This window comes from Gordionus sp. m RMFG-2023, chromosome 1, assembly GCF_954871325.1.
Source record: "Gordionus sp. m RMFG-2023 chromosome 1, tfGorSpeb1-WG-v2, whole genome shotgun sequence".
In the NCBI taxonomy this organism is placed as follows: Eukaryota; Metazoa; Nematomorpha; class Gordioida; order Chordodea; family Parachordodidae; genus Gordionus; species Gordionus sp. m RMFG-2023.
The window spans coordinates 27,716,241-27,732,142 of record NC_088775.1 but is presented as its reverse complement, the minus strand read 5'-3'; the positions used below and the strand labels follow the sequence as shown (position 1 = coordinate 27,732,142).

The 15,902-nt window shown below is 21.7% G+C and overlaps 1 long non-coding RNA gene across 5 annotated transcripts; it reads left to right on the top strand.

The window, feature by feature from the left end:
• Nucleotides 1-577: 577 nt before the first annotated feature.
• On the top strand, nt 578-12,291 carry LOC135922420 (uncharacterized). 5 transcript variants are annotated; one of them, XR_010570891.1, is made up of 14 exons: nt 578-743; nt 1,008-1,149; nt 8,359-8,440; nt 8,522-8,839; nt 8,896-8,967; nt 9,069-9,140; nt 9,274-9,778; nt 9,828-10,357; nt 10,403-10,516; nt 10,561-10,684; nt 10,728-10,975; nt 11,073-11,227; nt 11,569-11,925; nt 11,969-12,291. It is a non-coding gene; the product is annotated as an uncharacterized LOC135922420 (long non-coding RNA). The 5 variants fall into 5 exon arrangements; XR_010570888.1 differs by having other exon boundaries at nt 579-737; nt 9,819-10,357; XR_010570889.1 differs by having other exon boundaries at nt 579-743; nt 9,819-10,357; nt 11,569-11,917.
• Nucleotides 12,292-15,902: the final 3,611 nt, after the last annotated feature.

Here is a 15,902-nt window from a genome sequence, read left to right as displayed (position 1 = left end):
AATCATAAATTAAATAAAAAAATTAAAGCGCAATGCAAACAGTGGAATATTATATGTCGTAGATATACAGTATTTCTAATTTTATCAATTATCATATGACAATCAAATAATTTTTACCAATATAGTGAATTATATATTTTACAGAAAACTATAAAATATTGATAAGGACTCAGAAAATATTTTTTAAATACATTGTGAGATGAATAATATTTTTTATTTAAAATAAATAGATGGCGTTAAATAATTGAATGCAAATTGTTGCTATATTTATTATCAAGAGCATTGATTTATAAATTTTGTTAAAATATTAACTATAATATATTCTCTAACTGTCAAATATGTGTGTAAAAGTGCAATTTTACTAGTAATTTGTAACCATTTTAAATACTTATTTAACATTACAATTATGAACTAATTTTTATATTACCTATAATTACTATTTAAATATGGTTTACAATATTTAAATAATAAATTACTAGCGACAATGTTTTAATAAAATTATACCTACCTAAATAAGTTAAAACATTGAAGTTCATATACATAAAGTTGAATTTTTTTTAACGTGTTTAGCTAATGACAAAGCCACATTTGTTAGCAATCTGGCTAAAGACGTTTTTGCAAAACTTCAATCGATATGTTCCGAAATCAATTAAAAAATTTATTTAGGCTCATACTAGAACCTGCTAAAGCTAGAAATAAAAAGATTAGCGGCTCTACGACTGGAATACAAAATGGAAGTAAAAGTTAGTTATAATTGTACGATTATTAGTATTTGCCAACTTGGAATATAACTTCGTTGGATATGACATATAGAAAAAAAAATTGAGGTAGCAAGCTCATCAAAAGATTAAGTGTAAAGATAAGAGATTTAATTACTCTCGATGAAATTATTAAAGTATGTAAAGAATCGAAGAAATTAAATATTGAACTAATAGAACAAAAATTAATTATTAATATGAATTGAATTTGTTAGTCTATTCTAAGATTTATTATATTAAATTACCTAGCTACCAATGACATATAATAATACCTAGACTGACAATTCATTCATAAAAAGCATGTATCAATTGAAATCAGCTGGAGACGCCATTAACACCATGATGAGTACATCGATGATAATTTATTTGTCTTAGAACCAATTCTTCATTAGTAATACCATGGTTATATTTATAATATTTATTTTACCCTCTAGTTCTTAATATCAAGAGTCCATTATTTATTTTAATTTTATATTTAATTAGCTACTGATACAATTTTATTAATCAAACATTATGTTTTATCAAAAGTTTTTTATTTTGTTAATAATTAATATTTACATTAATTATAATAATATAGTCATACCTTATAAAATAAGTTTAAGCTCTTTGCTTGTAATATGCAGATTAGCAATATAAGCAATTTTTATTCAAGTTTATTATCAATCTTATTTACTTTATGCAATATATATCTAAACTGAAGGGTGTAATTAAACTGAGAATTAACATGTAAACTGAGAATTAACAGGTAAACTGAGAATTAACAGGTAAAATTTATTTTAGGCCTATCAATTATATTTTAAAAACTTTAAAAAAAAGGTTTTTATTATAAAAATTAAATTTATCCAAAATTAAAATTATTTAAATATATAAATTAGAAAAGAAAAGATATTGTAGTTTATAAATTTATAATATGTATAACAAATCTATTATATAGAAAATAAAACACCCATAATATTTTATATATCATAAAATAAATTCCGCTAGATAGCGTAAATTATTAAAATGTTAGTTTTTAATTAAAAATAATATGAATTAGGAGCATAATTCTTCGCTCTGGATTAATTGATTTGGTACCAACTTATATTAACATAAAATGAAAAAAATTTTAAGGTTCCATCATTATTTTTGGAGTTATGATGTGGATTCTCAGTTTAGTCAATTTTTTAATTTTTTTTTAGATTTTTGGGATTTTAAAAATATTTTATTTTTTTTCGACTCATTTGGTGTAAACTAACTTATATTAACATAAAATGAAAAAATTTTTGTTTCCATCATTATTTATGGAGTTATGATGGATTCTCAGTTTAGTCAATTTTTTTTTAGATTTTTGGGATTTTAAAAATATTTTATTCTTTTGACTCATTTGGTGTAAACTAACTTATATTAACATAAAATGAAAAAATTTTTAAGTTTCCATCATTATTTTTAGAGTTATGATGTGGATTCTCAGTATAGTCAATTTTTTAATTTTTTTTTAGATTTTTGGGATTTTAAAAATATTTTATTTTTTTGACTCATTTAGTGTAAATTAACTTATATAAACATAAAATGAAAAATTTTTAAGTTTCCATCATTAATTTTGGAGTTATGATGTAGATTCTCAGTTTAGTCAATTTTTTAAATTTTTTTTAGATTTTTGGGATTTTAAAAATATTTTATTTTTTTGACTCATTTGGTGTAAACTAACTTATATTAACATAAAATGAAAAAATTTTAAGTTTCCATCATTAATTTTGGAGTTATGATGTTGATTCTAAGTTTAGTCAATTTTTTAATTTTTTTTTAGATTTTAAAAATATTTTATTTTTTTTGAGTCAAAAAAATAAAATATTTTTAAAATACCAAAAATCTATAAAAAAATTAAAAAATTGACTAAACTGAGAATCCACATCATAACTCCAAAAATAATGATGGAAACTTAAAAATTTTTTCATTTTATGTTTATATAAGTTAGTTTACAAATGAGTCAAAAAAATAAAATATTTTTAAAATCCCAAAAATCTAAAAAAAAATTAAAAAATTGACTAAACTGAGAATCCACATCATAACTCCAAAATTAATGATGGAAACTTAAAGATTTTTTCATTTTATGTTTATATAAGTTAGTTTACACCAAATGAGTCAAAAAAAATAAAATATTTTAAAATACCAAAAATCTAAAAAAAAATTAAAAAAATGACTAAACTGAGAATCCACATTATAACTTCAAAAATAATGATGGAAACTTAAAAATTTTTTCATTTTATGTTTATATAAGTTAATTTACACCAAATGAGTCAAAAAAATTAAATATTTTTAAAATCCCAAAAATCTAAAAAAAAATTAAAAAATTGACTAAACTGAGAATCCACATCATAACTTCAAAATTAATGATGGAAACTTAAAAAATTTTTCATTTTATGTTTATATAAGTTAGTTTACACTAAATGAGTCAAAAAAAATAAAATATTTTTAAAATCCCAAAAATCTAAAAAAAAATTAAAAAATTGACTAAACTGAAATCCATATCATAACTCCAAAAATAATGATGGAAACTTAAAAAATTTTTCATTTTATGTTAATATAAGTTAGTTTACACCAAATGAGTCAAAAAAATAAAATATTTTTAAAATCCCAAAAATCTAAAAAAAAATTAAAAATTGACTAAACTGAGAATCCACATCATAACTCCAAAAATAATGATGGAAACTTAAAAATTTTTTCATTTTATGTTAATATAAGTTAGTTTATACCAAATGAGTCAAAAAAAAAATATTTTTATAATCCCAAAAATCTAAAAAAAAATTAAAAAATTGACTAAACTGAGAATCCACATCATAACTCCAAAATTAATGATGGAAACTTAAAAATTTTTTCATTTTATGTTAATATAAGTTAGTTTACACCAAATGAGTCAAAAAAATAAAATATTTTTAAAATACCAAAAATCTAAAAAAAAATTAAAAAATTGACTAAACTGAGAATCCACATCATAACTCCAAAAATAATGATGAAAACTTAAAAATTTTTTCATTTTATGTTAATATAAGTTAGTTTATACCAAATGAGTCAAAAAAATAAAATATTTTTAAATCTAAAAAATCTAAAAAAAAATTAAAAAATTTACTAAACTGAGAATCCACATCATAATTCCAAAAATAATGATGTAAACTTAAAAATTTTTTCATTTTATGTTAATATAAGTTAGTTTATACCAAATGAGTCAAAAAAAAAAATATTTTTATAATCCCAAAAATCTAAAAAAAATTAAAAAATTGACTAAACTGAGAATCCACATCATAACTCCAAAATTAATGATGGAAACTTAAAAATTTTTTCATTTTATGTTAATATAAGTTAGTTTATACCAAATGAGTCAAAAAAATAAAATATTTTTATAATCCCAAAAATCTAAAAAAAAATTAAAAAATTGACTAAACTGAGAATCCACATCATAACTCCAAAATTAATGATGGAAACTTAAAAATTTTTTCATTTTATGTTAATATAAGTTAGTTTACACCAAATGAGTCAAAAAAATAAAATATTTTTAAAATCCCAAAAATCTAAAAAAAAATTAAAAAAATGACTAAACTGAGAATCCACATTATAACTCCAAAAATAATGATGGAAACTTAAAAATTTTTTCATTTTATGTTAATATAAGTTAGTTTACACCAAATGAGTCAAAAAAAATAAAATATTTTTAAAATCCCAAAATTCTAAAAAAAAATTAAAAAATTGACTAAACTGAAATCCACATCATAACTCCAAAAATAATGATGGAAACTTAAAAATTTTTTCATTTTATGTTAATATAAGTTAGTTTACACCAAATGAGTCAAAAAAATAAAATATTTTTAAAATCCCAAAAATCTAAAAAAAAATTAAAAAATTGACTAAACTGAGAATCCACATCATAACTCCAAAAATAATGATGGAAACTTAAAAAATTTTTCATTTTATGTTAATATAAGTTAGTTTACACCAAATGAGTCAAAAAAATAAAATATTTTTAAAATCACAAAAATCTAAAAAAAAATTAAAAAATTGACTAAACTGAGAATCCACATCATAACTCCAAAAATAATGATGTAAACTTAAAAATTTTTCCATTTTATGTTTATATAAGTTAGTTTACCCCAAATGAATCAAAAAAATAAAATATTTTTAAAATCCCAAAAATCTAAAAAAAAATTAAAAAATTGACTAAACTGAGAATCCACATCATAACTCCAAAAATAATGATGGAAACTTAAAAATTTTTTCATTTTATGTTAATATAAGTTAGTTTACACCAAATGAGTCAAAAAAAATAAAATATTTTTAAAATCTAAAAAAAAATTAAAAAATTGACTGAACTGAGAATCCACATCATAACTCCAAAATTAATGATGGAAACTTAAAAAATTTTTCATTTTATGTTAATATAAGTTAGTTTACACCAAATGAGTCAAAAAAAATAAATTATTTTTAAAATCCCAAAAATCTAAAAAAAAATTAAAAAATTGACGTAACTGAGAATCCACATCATAACTCCAAAAATAATGATGGAAACTTAAAAAATTTTTCATTTTATGTTAATATAAGTTAGTTTACACCAAATGAGTCAAAAAAATAAAATATTTTTAAAATCCCAAAAATCTAAAAAAATTTAAAAAATTGACTAAACTGAGAATCTACATCATAACTCCAAAATTAATGATGGAAACTTAAAAATTTTTCATTTTATGTTTATATAAGTTAATTTACACCAAATGAGTCAAAAAAATAAAATATTTTTAAAATCCCAAAAATCTAAAAAAAAATTAAAAAATTGACTAAACTGAGAATCCACATCATAACTCCAACATTAATGATGGAAACTTAAAAATTTTTTCATTTTATGTTAATATAAGTTAGTTTACACCAAATGAGTCAAAAAAATAAAATATTTTTAAAATCACAAAAATCTAAAAAAAAATTAAAAAATTGACTAAACTGAGAATCTACATCATAACTCCAAAATTAATGATGGAAACTTAAAAATTTTTTCATTTTATGTTAATATAGGTTAGTTTACACCAAATGAGTCAAAAAAATAAAATATTTTTAAAATCCCAAAAATCTAAAAAAAAATTAAAAAATTGACTAAACTGAGAATCCACATCATAACTCCAAAAATAATGATGGAAACTTAAAAATTATTTCATTTTATGTTAATATAAGTTAGTTTACACCAAATGAGTCAAAAAAAATAAAATATTTTTAAAATCTAAAAAAAAATTAAAAAATTGACTAAACTTAGAATCAACATCATAACTCCAAAATTAATGATGGAAACTTAAAATTTTTTCATTTTATGTTAATATAAGTTAGTTTACACCAAATGAGTCAAAAAAATAAAATATTTTTAAAATCCCAAAAATCTAAAAAAAATTTAAAAAATTGACTAAACTGAGAATCTACATCATAACTCCAAAATTAATGATGGAAACTTAAAAATTTTTCATTTTATGTTTATATAAGTTAATTTACACTAAATGAGTCAAAAAAATAAAATATTTTTAAAATCCCAAAAATCTAAAAAAAAATTAAAAAATTGACTATACTGAGAATCCACATCATAACTCTAAAAATAATGATGGAAACTTAAAAATTTTTTCATTTTATGTTAATATAAGTTAGTTTACACCAAATGAGTCAAAAGAATAAAATATTTTTAAAATCCCAAAAATCTAAAAAAAAATTGACTAAACTGAGAATCCATCATAACTCCATAAATAATGATGGAAACAAAAATTTTTTCATTTTATGTTAATATAAGTTAGTTTACACCAAATGAGTCGAAAAAAAATAAAATATTTTTAAAATCCCAAAAATCTAAAAAAAAATTAAAAAATTGACTAAACTGAGAATCCACATCATAACTCCAAAAATAATGATGGAACCTTAAAATTTTTTTCATTTTATGTTAATATAAGTTGGTACCAAATCAATTATACCAGAGCGAAGAATTATGCTCCTATAATTCATATTATTTTTAATTAAAAACAAAAATTTTAATAAATTACGTCATCTAGCGGAATTTTATTTGTGATATACAAAATATATTATTGGTGTTATATTTTCTATATAATAGATCTGTTCTATACATATAATAAATTTATGGACTACAATATCTTCTATTTATATATTTAAATAATTTTAATTTTGGATAGATTTGATTTTTACTTTAAAAACATTTTATTTATATATTTAAAAATAACTGATAGGCAATAAAACAAAAATAAATTTTACCTGTCAATTCTCAGTTTACCTGTCAATTCTCAGTTTAGTTACACCGAAACTTGAAGATTCCATATAAGAAAAAGAATATCCAATATTGTAATACTCATACTAAATTAAAATATTAGCTCAAATTTTAAAATATCAAAAAATTTATAGGCTACCATAAAAATTTTTTCAAATGGTCAACCTAGTTTATAATTTTCTATAAAATAGGGAATAAAATTATATAAAATTATAAAAATAGTAAAATATTTTTATTGATAATTATAATTCCAAACTTTATTATTCATATATAATAATAGCCTATTTATATATATTATAACTATAAAATAAATAAATATATTTTTAAATATTTAGAGATATTTTAATAAAAAATTTAAGTAGAGGAGGTAGGAGTGGAATTTTCAAGTAATCTCTATAATAATTATTTTATAATAACTTTTTTTTTCATTATAAAGATATCCAATATAATTATATGTTTATATAAATTAAAAACTTGTTCCAAATTTTTTATCTATCTGTCTGACCCAGTGGTGTAGCTACGGGGGTGGTTTTCGGGTTTGGACCCCTCCCAGAGCAAAATTTTTTTAGATTATACGTTCCAAAGACTTAAAAGTGATTTTATATGAATTATATTTTTCTGGTTTTGATGTTTGTGGAAGGATATTTTATTACTAATTAAATTATTCTGGATAGTATTATTATAAAGTCATTGAGAATAATCTAATAAATTATAATAACATATTATTGATGCATTTAAAAAATATATTTATTATATATTATCGAAGATATGGTTATGATTTGTAAGATAAACCCGGCCAAAGGCCAGGCAAAAGGGCCGAAGGCCCATTAAAGGGGGTCTGGGGGTGAAGCCACCCAGCTTTTATATGTATGGACCCCCTCTAAGGAAAATTCCTAGCTACTCCACTGGTCTGACCCATACTATATATTTTTATCTAATTGGCCACATATCCAAAATTTTTTATTTATTAATTGACCAACCTGGCCCAGTTTATTATAATTTTTGCTTATCATGGCTTGGATAATTTTAATTTAATCTAAAATTTTGCCTAATAGGATCTTCTAAAGACTAAAGGTTTTTGATAGTGAAGATACTTTATACATACTAACTTCCAGAAAAAAAGATTTAAAATTTATACATTTTGAATCTTCATAGATTTTACTTCATATGTATACATTTTTGAAAATTATTAAAAAATTTATTTATGAACATTTCAACTTCTTTTAGATCTGATTATATATTGTAAAGCTTATTTGATAAAAATTTTCATAAATTGTCTATATCTTCAATTCATAATTACAGATAATAATTCTCTTTTTTAATTTAAAGATAGATAGCTATGAGTCGCTGTACATCATGCAACAATAATAGCTATACAAGCTTAACCTCTAAAAAAAAATTCTTTTCATAGGTTATTTCTTTTAATTAATTTTACTTATTATTTTATAATATTCTTTTTTTATTTTAAGACATTAATATTATTTTTTTTAAGATTCCCTATTAAGAATAAAATTTTGATATCAAAAATAAGATAAATTTTATTCCAACCAAATACACCTCTGTGGAGCCCATTTTTCAGAAGAATGTTTTCTTCCCTCAGTTACAGGATATGCTATTTTGAAGGAAGGATCTGTACCATCCATTTTTAATTCCAGACCCTTTCAGGATATATAATATATTTATTTTAAATTAATATTTTTTTAAGATAACAAATATCCCATTAAATAGAAATAAAATTCTTAGAATTTGTAACTTTATAGTAAAAAATGATCATACTTATGCTGCTAATAGTTACTCTTCAACTAAAAGGGTAAAATATTATTACTTTATAAAAGATCAATAAAAATATTATTTTTAATATTTAAGAGAAAATTAGATATCCTTAATAATACTCTAGAAGCTGAAGGCTTAGAAGAGCCTGTTAGAGATAATAGCCCAGTGAGCCTTATTTATTAAAATACTTTATTTTCATCTTTGAATATTTTAACTTTATGTGTATCAATATATAATTTTTATTATGCAAAAATATTTTATTTAAGAATACATCTGCCAGCTATCAAAATACTCTTGAGGATGAGTGTTTAAAGAAATCGGAAAGAGATGTAAACCATGTAAGTCTTTATTAAAATATTGATGTAATTTATTTATTTAATAAATTTGAATATTTTGACTTTAAGGATATCAATATATAATTTTTATTATGCAAAAATATAAATGAATACCTTTTCAAAAAATAATAATAAGATATACTTAGTAAAAAGCTTCTTCAGATGAATATTGATTCTACCAACTTATTAATTGCAAATAACAATGAAGATGCTTAATCTTCTATTAATAAACCTACATTTCCTAAATATCATGATGATCATATTTATGCGACTAATATATCATCCTTAAGAAGGAAATTTATTTATCAACAGAAATATATTCAAAACTTACGAAAAAAGATAAGAGCTTCTTCTGATAGAGCAAATAGACGAAATAAAAAAATTTACAATTTACAATCTTAGATAAATGGCGAAGGGGAAAATGTTATAGAAGATTTTTTTTCAGGCCTACCTTTATCATTTATTAAAACTCAAGTTCATAGTGGGGGAGTAAAAAATAAAATATAGTAGTGAAATGAAGCAATTTGCATCAACACTACCTTTTTACTCCCCCAAGGCTTATAATTATCTTAGAAATCAATTCTGTTTGCCTGCAGAGTCTACACTAAGAATCTGGAGTCAGCAAATACAAATAAGGCCAGGTTTAAATTAAATATTTTATATAAAATAATTTTATTTAAGGTTTTTTAGATTCTTCCTTAAAACGGATTAAAACATTTCAATCAAATTCGCATGTACAATTATATACTATTTTAAATCTTGATGAAAAGTCTATTCGGCGACATAATAATTGGGATAAAAAAGAATTTCATGGATACATCGATTTTGGTAATGGAATAAAACCTTCCGAATCTATACCTGAGGCAAGTAAAGCATTATTTCTTATGGCAACTTGTTTAAATGGTACATGGAAAATTCCATTAGGATATTTTTAGTTGCCTATTTGAGTTCTGAGACTTTATCAAACATAGTAACAAATACCCTCCATTTATTGCATGATACTGGGGTTATATGTAAGGCAATAGTATGTGATGGTCTTTCAACAAATATAAAAATGTGTCAATTACTTGGTGCCTCTTTGGACCCAAATAATTGTATTCCTTATTTTCTTCATCCGAGCAATTATAAGGAAAAAGTTTGTTATTTTGGACGTTTGCCATATGATGAAACTCCTTAGAAATCTACTCGGCGATAAAAAAATTTTAATCAATAATGGAGTAGTAATTACTTTTAAAATATTTCCTAAATGTTATTTTTACAAATAGGTAATAAATTGGAAATATATAGCAAACCTTCATGATTTACAGGATAAGGAAGGACTAAGGGCTGCAAATAAAATTGGCCGTTCTCATATTGATTATCATAAGCAGATAATGAAGGTAAAATAAAAAAAATTTTTTACTTTTAAAATATTTTTTTAAAGGTTAAACTTGCCGTTCAAGTTTTTAGTAGCTCAGTAGCAAAAGGTATTCTTTTAGCACATGAGCTAAAAATTGATGGGTTTAAAACTATGAAGGCACAGTAGACTTTATTCAAATGATTGATCTGTATTAAATAAATACCTTGATAATATTAATAATATTTTTATAGAATGTTTGATTTTTTAAATACTCGAAACATATGTGCTAAAGGGTTTAAGGCCCCACTATCTAAAAGATCTCTTCCATAAATGAAGATTATTTTGAAAAATGTATCAATACTCTTAAAGCTTTAAAGTTTGAAGATGGGAAATATGTATATGAATCAAATAGAAAAACATGCATTATAGGGTTAATAGCATCAATGAAAAGTATTCTGGGTATTGGGAATGAATTATTGGGACCTAATCCCAAGCTCAAGTATTTTATATATTTTTCTTATTTATTTTCATATATTTTTATACCTCTTAATACTAACCATAATTATTATTAATTTTTTTTTCTTTTCATATTTTAGTTACTTTTTAACCTACAAAACCTCACAAGATCATCTTGAACTATTTTTTAGTTGTTTACACAGCAGAGGAGGTTTTAACAATAATCCTTCTGCTTATCAGTTACGATCGGCCATAAGAGATGTCTTGGTAGCAAAACTGGAAGTGATAACAACAGGTAATTGTATTCCAATCGATAATACTAATCTAATATGTGGAGATTTTCAGAAAAATGCTGACAATAACAACCATATTAATCTTTATGAAAATTTGTTAACATTTGTTCTTATTCCGACATTATTACTCTACCTATAGTCAAAAATAATTCGATTCGATTCGAATAATTCGATTCGAATAATTCGAATCTAATCGAATAATTACGAATACGAATAATAAATTATTTGTTTTATCTGAATACGAATAATCATTTATTCGATTCGAATAAAACGAATTATTCGAATAAAACGAATTATTCGTAATATTTAATAAATTGTTTAATAAATCTAACATTTATCATAGGAAGAATGGGAGGATCTTATAAAAATTAAAACTATACTATTGCCTTTATATGAAACTACAAATATGGTATGTGGGGAGAATTATCCTACTTATAATTTGGTTATACCTTATTATATTTTAATTCTTGAACATCTAAAAAATGAAAAACCTGGTTTCCATAAATCCTTTAACAATAGTTTCAAAGTTGCAGTGATAAATTGTTGGGCTATTATAAATTAACTGCCGATTATGCAATAATAACCACAATATTAGATCCTAGGCTTAAAGTAGAATATTTTTAATCAATATCTGTTGATAATGATATTGATATATCCAAGTTAATGGACAAATTTAAAGAGATTTACAATAGGTATACAGGTATTTAATTTACCCCCATTTAAATATGATTTTATTTTATAAGCTCATAATTATAACTCTCAAACAAATAAGGATAAAATTCAACAAAACAGGCTATAAATTGTTTTTAAACAAAATAATATTCAACTGTGTGAAATAGATTTTTATCTGAGTGAACCAAGAGCAAAGAGTGATACTGACCCGTTAATGTGGTGGAAGGCAAATGCATATCGGATCCCCATACTCTCGAAAATGGCAAGGGATTATCTATCTATAAAAGGAATATTAACTGCTTGTGAAATACTTTTCTCAGTTGGAACTAATTTATTGTCAAAAAACCGCATGTCATATAAGGAAGAAAATATAAGAAAAACTCTTTGCCTTAAAAATTGGCTTAAATTATAAATTAAATTAATAATATATATTTTAATTTTGTTTATAACTTGATTATATATTATTTATTATCAGATTATTGATTACATATTATTATAATTTTTCCTGTTTAAAATCAAATTTGTAATAAAAAAATTTGTCAATATATTTGAGTATGATTTATTTTATTAAAAAAATTAATTCGAATCGAATACAAATAGTAGATTTTATTATTCGTACGAATTCAAATAGTAAATTATTCGATTCGTTTAAACGAATCGAATATGAATAATGCACTATTCGATTCGAATTCGTTTTTGAATAGGCCTACTCTACCTTGAAAATTTATCAACTTATATAGCAGGGTATATAATACACAAATTAATATCTTTAAAAAAAAGTAACATGTTATACATGCATAACAGCTATGATGGATAATCAAAATCATAAAAATAGTGATGCTTATAATTTGATAAAAAATAAAATACAATCAGGGGTTAATAATTCCTTCTAATAGTGTTTCAATATTATACCAAATTTCTGAAAGTGCATTCCGTGTTTTTGAAAAATCATTGCAAATAAAAAAAAAATTATTTTCAAAAGGATTGTATCATTTATTCTTTCTAAAGTACATCAAACAAATTTTTTTGATGAACTTATTGATCATATGCTTAATCAAGAAGCACTATTCTCCCATTATCAAATTCTAATTACATTAATAATTGAACGTTATTTGCACATTCGATTTCATCATTATGGTAATAATCAAAATCGAATATCAATATTCGTCAGAAATTGACTATAATGGCCAATGAATAAATTGTATAGTGTGTCTGAATTAAGATTCCTTTTTTTAAATTTAATATTGATGATTTATATCATGATCATATATTTTTAAATGTTGATATTATATTTTGTTAAGAAAATTTATTATATCTTATAAAATATTTATAAATTTTCTGTAACTTTAATTTTATAATAAAATTTATTTCATTCTTACACATTTTTAATTAGGTTATGCTTATGATTTTGTAAGAAATACATATGAGAATATGTTAAAATAAATAAATACTGATACGAACACATAATAATAAAAGCCATATTAGAAAATGAAACCAATTTTAAAAAATAAAATATTACAAACAAGGAATGATAAAAACAATAAATATTGAAAATTAATACCAAGAGATAAGATTATATATGGGAATAGGATATCCTAATAAAAGTAAAAATATTTTTAACATTCTCAATAACTGCGATAGGGTTGCTAAATGTTAAGGTTTAATAGTTATTAAGATCTAATCATATAGCTCCATAAAATATTAAATTCATAAGTTTATTTCTTTAATTATAATAAATATTATGAATAATATAAAAATCATTTTAATCATAAAAATTAATAACTTTATTAGATATTATATATTTTTTATTAAAATACAAGATTTATTATTATTTATATAAGTAATAATAATTGATAGGATATTTTTGAAGTTATTGCATTATTTTATAATAATAATATGTTACCATAAGAAATAAAGCTTTGCTAGTTCAGATATAAATTCAGAATGTTCTATTCCATTTCCAAAATCTATACATCCACGAAACTCATTTTTATACCAATGAATAAGTCGCTGTATATACATTTCATCAAGGCTTAAAATAATAAATAATTGTACATGCGAATTGGATTGAATTGTTAATCCTTTTAAAGGAAGAATTTAAAAAACCTAAAATAAAATAATTTTAAAGTTATAAAAATAAGTTTATTTCTAACCTAGCCTTATTTGTATTTGTTGACTCCAAATTCTTAAGAATTATAAAACATCCTACTGAGCAAAATTTTAAAACTAATTAAAATAATCCAGCCATGCAAAGCAATGATATAAATTGGGCCAAGCACAAGTTCATAAGTAAATAAAACTCTTAATTTCTTAAGTTTTTATAAATCTAAATGTAATTTATATGAAACCCACAAAATTTTCTAGCTACCTAAATAATATATATTAATACGTCTAAACAATATATATTATATTTTAACATAGTAAATTATTCTAATACTATTTTTTTTGTATGATCATATTGTAAAATTTTTGTAACTCTTATTTTCAGAACACAACAATATATTCAAATTAATTAAAAATGTGATAATAAAATTTAGTGATAAATAAAAATGTTTATATTTGTTAAAAATAGGTGGAGGTGGCATAGGGATTGTGGTAGTCAGTGGCGTCACTAGGGGGGGGGGGGCGCAGGGGTTCAAACCCCCTGAAAAATTTGAATAGCTTCCTGAAGCAAAAAAAATTATTTTTTTTAATGGTTCCTTAATATCCCCTTAAACTAAAAAGAATTTTTTTTGATTGTCCCCTATTTATTATAATTCTATTAAGTAATATATAGATTTAATTTTATTATTTAAAAATTAATAAGACTATCTAAATTTTATTAGATTAGATTAATACATATAAATTATATTTTCACTATGTCAGCTTGCAATCAAATTCTTTGTTAAAAATAAAATATCAATACCATGCATAATGTTTAAATATCAATTTAGCATTAACAGTTGAAATTTAATTGATTTTTATTAATTAAATTATTATATAACCCTAATTAAATAAATATAAAGATTTATTAATTGAAAATTAACAAATTTAATATTGTAAGCCGAGTTTAAAATCACTATTTAAATAAAATGACTTTGCGATTTAAAAATTTAAGCATTAAAGACTTTATGAAAAAAACTAAAGATAAAAGTAGCAATAATCTTGAGGACCAAAGAAGAGGATTCAATAATAAAGCTGGTGATGAACAAAGTATATTTTATACAGTTTTTAAAATTCAAACTTTGATTAAGTTGAAAGACGATTAATTGTAGTTTTAAAAGATATAAATATTGAAAACAAAAATGTTAAAAGAAAGAAAATAGGTAAATAAATTTATATATAAGTCTGTGTCCAAAATGTTTTGAAAAAATCCTTAAAATTTTCACAAATTAATAACAAAACACTTTGGACATTTAAGTTTTAAAAAATAAAAATTTATTAGTTAATTATCTATTTTAATGAAAGGTTTCTTTTTCACTTCATAATTGAAGTTATATGTTTTTCCTATTTCCTCTCAAATTTGCCTAATTTCTATAGAATTTCTATTTAAGTCATTTTTCACCAGAGTATTAAACAATATTGATTTCTTTAGTTTTCAAGTTAAGCGAAAATTGCTTTACAATATATTTTCACCTTTCAGGAGCAGGACACTAGAAATGGAAATTTTTTTTAAAATTTTTCTATTATAATCACATAAGGTGATGTCAAAATATTAGCTAAATAAAACATAGTAAATATTTTCTATATAAATAGTCAATATCTTAAAAAATCATACACTATTATTCTTTTTACATTAATAAAGATAATATTGGCTAAATTGTTTACTCAATCATTCTTTCATAATTTGATAATTATATATTTATTTGTTTATCCTAACTTAATAATAAACTATATAATGCTAAATAAATTTAGAATAGTTTGCTTATTTATATATATTTTTGAAAAATGGACACTATAATATGGAATATTACTTTTTATATATTATATTTACAAAAATTAATACACTGAAAAGAAATACATAAT